Raw genomic sequence first — 5,506 nt, 5'->3', positions numbered from 1 at the left:
GGGGGGCTTAGAGACAGGCACTCCAACAGAGCGTCTCATACAGAGGGTGAATACAGGAGCAGCAGGCATGGGTGGTATGAGAAAAATAGTTTTTTTAAACAATAAAGCATGTAAATGCTCTAGTAGATACAAGAGATAGACAATATCCAGGTATGAACCTAAAAATGCTAAATAATAGTTCCCCTTTAAAAACCTCCCTCGTCCTGGTGGGCTGAGAAGGATTTACATCCTATACACCTTCAGCTGAGGCTCATGCATCCTGGGGATCAAAACTCATTCAGAAAATGATTTTACAGCTCAAAGCCCGACTGTGAAGGTGTTTCAATGACAAATTTCAGCTGCACACATAAAGGCCTTTCCTCCCAAGTGCTGAACACTGTCTGCTCGCTGACTTTACATCTTTAATGATCTGCCCCCCGAATCATTTATGAGAGTTTTTCTTCTCCCGCAGTCTTCAGCCGGTTAACTTTGCCCGCTTGTGACGTGATCAATCATCCAAGCAAGATGTTGAGCGTCCCACTTTAGCTTCCTCGGGCTGCTGTGTCACACAGGCGGGCGGGACGGCAGGCAGGCGGGCAGACAGGCAGGCAGGCAGACGGGCAGGCAGGCAGACGGGAGCAGGCGCGGCAGGCAGGCAGCGACGGGAGCAGGAAGGCGGTCAGACAGGCAGGCAGGGGGAGTCAGGGGGCGGGCAGACAGGCGGGCGGGCAGACAGGCGGGCGGGCGGGCGGTGCCCCGCTGGGGGAGCTCAAACCTCCCGGAGGCCGACGAAGCTGCAGCCAAGAGCAAAGATGTTGCTATTGTGTCGTCCATTGAGATAATTTATCAGCGGTGGAAGATACCCCACAGTAAAGATACTCTGGTTTCTATGTTGAACGTGTGAAACGGTTCTGATTTCTCTGGTTTGGTGGGTGTGTCTCTTGTTCATTGGCTGTGTCCCAGGTGATACCCAATCAGCTCGCGGTAATAAAAAGGCATATGTATACTTAAGTCAGAAAGATGTCACCTCAAAGTTGCCTTAAAGAAAAAGACACTCAACCTGGAAACTTAAACATAGCTATTTGTTAGGTCATGTCCTTTCTATGGATTGGTAAAAGGCATTGTGGGAAATGTAGGATGACAAAACAAGATCATAGATTAGAATCACAATATTCTACTTTAGGGTTGATATGTAAATGTGTTCTATTGCTTTGATTTTTCTCTCTCTCTCTCTCTCTCTCTCTCTCTCTCTCTCTCTCTCTCTCTCTCTCTCTCTCCACACCCTATCTCCACCCGCCGGGCTGTCAATGTGCATTACCTCCGGCTCACCAAACAGATCCTCCTGCACTTCCTGATTATAAAAGGTAGTACACACTCATAAATAATGCACGTGAACTTTATTTGTGGTAGCAGTTTACAATGAGTGAATAAAGTCGTGGATTTAAGACGACAGAAAGGTAAACACAAGTTTGTTTTTTAAAAAACATCACAAAAGAGACAAAAAACATACAACTAACCCATCAAAAACAATAGAAAACAACAGATCCTCCTGCAACATAAACCTGACTTTCCTTCATTTGTCGCCCACAAGAGCAAATGGCCGCTGATGGGAGGAAACTTCACATTTGGACTTATTTCTGTAGACCATGTGACAGTCCAACACATTCTCACTACGGATGCATGGCCAGGTGCCTTTGGCGTTGTTACTGACACTAAGAGTCTCCTTTAGCATCAGATCTAAATGCGCTTGACTATTGGCGTCACTTTTTGACGCAGTTAGGTCAAGAAAAAGATGGCGGGTGGGCTTATAAAAGGGACGTTCATAAGGGTTGGGGTTGGGGAGTCAGGTAGTAGCGTCCAAGCTCCGCCCAGACTCTTTGTACATGTAGTTTTTGATTTTTACTGTTTTACTTTGTAGTGTTTGTTTCTCCTGTGTCTTGTTTTACTTCCTGCCTTGTGTATTTTCCCGCCTCTGTGATTGTCTGCCCCCCCCTGAAGTGTTTCACCTGTCTCTCGTTACTGCCCTCGTCACTTTGTTTATTTAGTCTCTGTCTTTGTCTCTTGTCTGCGTTCCTCCCGGTGTCATTCCCTGCGTCTCTTCGTCCTTTTGGTTTTGCCTTTCCTAGTCTTTAGTTTTCCAAGTGGTTTTTGGATTGTGCGTTGGATTCTATTTGCCTACCTGCCTCAGGACGCCTTCCGTCATAAACCTTTTTTATGTTAATTAACCTTCTCAACCTTTTCACTGCGTCTTTGTCCTACACTTTCGGGTCCAAGCCTGGTGTGTCCTGAGACGTGACAGTTTTAGCCTAACTCTATGTCTATAAGTTAAGCTAACACGGGTAACGTCGGACATATCGCTAGCTTAGTGTCACGACGCACCTGCATTCACACACTCGGCGTCGGCCATTACACAGTGAGGCAAAAAAGGCAGATCTTCCCTTCGTTTTGTGCGTTTAGGCTGTGGCGGGGGGTCGCCTCAGGGGTGACGCAGTAGGGGCCTGTGGCGCAAAGTTGAGACCAACGCAACATCACGTTGCGGTGGCCAATCACGTTAACCGGAGATCAGACTTGTCGGTGTGTTTTGAGCTCATGGTTTGAAGCGCTGGGAGAGTCTCGCACAGGAAACAGGAAACATCGCTGCCTCTATGGCTGCCACAAGACTCCAGAAGCACTGGGCCCACATTGTCCAACTTCTTTTCTTTAACACAATCTCAAAGGTTTTGACGTTGAGGATGTGTCCATTGCCTCTTAAAGCTATACTTGGCAGTCCTCCAGATGAAATTTGTCGGAAGATCATGAGTCACATGATCGTGACACATTGTCTCTGATTCCAGCTTGTAAATGTGAACATGTTCTGGTTTCTTCTCCCCTCTGTGACAGTAAACTGAATATCTTTGAGTTGTGGACAAAAACAAGACATTTGAGGACGTTGTCTTGGGCTTTTCGGGAAACACCGATCCACATTTGGTAGACCAAACAACTAATCCATTACTAAAACAATTGTTAGTTGCCGCCCTAATCACTTGTCCATGTGTCCTTAGTTTTCTGTAAACAACACCTTTTTCAAGAACTGTTTTTGTTCTTTTTGAAATTCACTTCATGCTTTTTGAAATTTCAAAAATTTTGAAATGAGTTTACAAAAGTCTTGGGTTCACAAAAGTAGCATAATATATTAATGAAATGGTAAATAAATGTCGAAAATGACATTTTGTTATATTGACATAGTCTCCAGTTAGCTTGACTCAATGTACGTTCCTATGGAATCTGTTTTAAAGCTTTTTTTTTAATTCTCAATTCCACGAATCCATCCATTTTTTTTGTTATTACAGAAGTAATTGGGCTCTGCTTTCATGGTGCCATCAGTCTGGGACTGGCCCCCCAGTTTCTGGAAAACCTTTTTTCAGTAATTGCAGGTGGTTGACGTGTAGTGAGCTAAAAGGTCACAAAACGTGCGTGTGTGTGTGTCTCTTCGTGTGTGTGTGTCTCTCTTCAGATAATGTCCCGACCTTTACCACGTTGTTGTTGAGCCTGCAGGCTTGGACCGCGGGTCAAACAGCTTCGATCCACAGCTCTCTGCAACAACCATGTAAGGACTCTAAAATCGAGTTAGCGCTTAGAGCAGAAGATGGCGTTGTGTTTAAAGGCCCTGACGCACCACACACCAACGGCCAGGTACTAGTGGCTTAATTCCATTCCACCACTGATGAATACCCCCAAAAACCGGACTGCTTACGTCAGCATGTAAGCAGCTGCAGAGTGATCCGACTCTCTTTACTTTCTGTTGTGATTTTGTTTGACAGGGAAATGTTTCTCTCTGTTTTCCCTCTGTGTGACGCTTCACTGAGCCCCATTTACCCACTTGGGTTGACCTTTCACCCCCCCAGGCCTACACACACACACACACACACACACACACACACACACACACACACACACACACACACACCACCCACTGGCTTGTGTGTTGTTAGTGACACGGCTGCCGTTACCCGTCCCCTCCATGTCAATATGCCAAAACTGGTTGGATCAGCGCGTTTGTTTTGTCCACCACAGCAGATGAGGCGGGTGGAGAGGTCGTTCAGTATTGATGTCGGGTGCTGAAACACACAACTGCTCCCCTCTTTTTTTATTTTCTTTTTTTTCAAAAGATGGTAAGAATTGAACCTGGCTGACTTGAGACAGAATATTAAGTTGTCTTTAGACAAAGTTTAGAAGAAAACTGGAGCAGATGTGATCCACCGGGCTCAACTTTTATCTCATCCGCATGAGAACAACCGGTAAATCTATATGCACTTAAATCATTATTAAAATCAAATTTATGCAGCATAATACTCTCACTGCTGCCAATTACTAAAATACTGCCCCTTAGTCAGTTTCTCAGCGTTGGATACCAATGCAAAAATCTCCCTTTAGTGTCTGTATGGAACGCATCGGGCGGAGCAGCAGCTGTAAGATGACGTAGTAATAACAGAGACAATGGTAGCGATTAGTATGAAAGACCTAAAACAAGCATGTGGACGAGTTTCACACAAAAGACCAGTGTCCATGTCCCCTTCTTATCCCGCGGGTCACCGAAACGTACATTTTGTAAGCCCACCCCCAACCCGATCCTACTCCGGTTAAGGTGTATGCTTCATTAGTGTCGGCGTTCTAACCTCCGCTGGATTTTTGAGGACTATGGTTATCTGGTCCTCAGATCTCTGCAGGGTAAATCCAGACAGCTAGCTAGACTATCTGTCCAATCTGAGGGACTATGGTTACCTGGTCCTCAATCTCTGCAGGGTAATCCAGACAGCTAGCTAGACTATCTGTCCATCTGAGACTAGGTTCCTGTTCCTCAGATCTCTGCAGGGTGAATCCGACAACTAGCTAGACTATCTGTCCAATCTGAGGACTATGGTTACCTGTCCTCAGACTCTGCAGGGTGAATCCAGCAGCAGCTAGACTTTCTGTCCAATTGGAGGACTATGGTTCCCTGTCCTCAGATCTCTGCAGGGTGAATCCAGACAACTAGCTAGACTATCTGTCCAATGGAGGTGCACGACTAAAACTACTTCTAAACGTACTAACAAGACCAGCCCCCCGGTTACTTAAAGAGTTCTCAGTCTCTGTTATGAGAACTCAGATTTTAACCGGGGTAAAGTGTCTGCATGGTGGTTGCCTAACCAATCAGAAATGAGTATTTTTGTACTGTAATGCAGTACAAAAATCAAGGAGGGTTGTAGTGTATACTTTGATACAATGATATTGAAGTACTTTCGGTGTCCTGCTGCTTATTGTTTTTTTTTCTGTTTTTCCAGGAAGCTGCCGAAGCTCACAGATCTGCCTGACCTAAAAGCTCTGACATCTCAAGGGGTGATCACACACTGAGCTGCCAAAAATACTCTGGGGTGTGTGTCTGTGTGTGTGCGTGTGTGTCTGTGTGTGTACTCACCAGTCGTCCTCACTGGAGAGCAGAGACACAACCTTGACCTAGATAACGAAGGAACAACCAGAGGAGGCTTCAAGGAGATGAGGGGGGGGGGGG

General features: G+C 45.8%; 1 long non-coding RNA gene across 1 annotated transcript in view; it reads left to right on the top strand.

The window, feature by feature from the left end:
* Window positions 1-4,485, top strand: part of LOC116674080 (uncharacterized) — a 10,291-nt gene extending 5,806 nt beyond the window's left edge. The window contains exon 3 of the long non-coding RNA XR_004327955.1: window positions 4,426-4,485. This is a non-coding gene — a long non-coding RNA (uncharacterized LOC116674080). The remainder of the gene's footprint in view (window positions 1-4,425) is intronic.
* The last annotated feature ends 1,021 nt before the right edge of the window (window positions 4,486-5,506 follow it).

This window comes from Etheostoma spectabile, chromosome 24 (genome assembly GCF_008692095.1).
Source record: "Etheostoma spectabile isolate EspeVRDwgs_2016 chromosome 24, UIUC_Espe_1.0, whole genome shotgun sequence".
Taxonomy (NCBI): Eukaryota; Metazoa; Chordata; class Actinopteri; order Perciformes; family Percidae; genus Etheostoma; species Etheostoma spectabile.
This window is presented reverse-complemented; position numbering and strand designations above follow the sequence as displayed.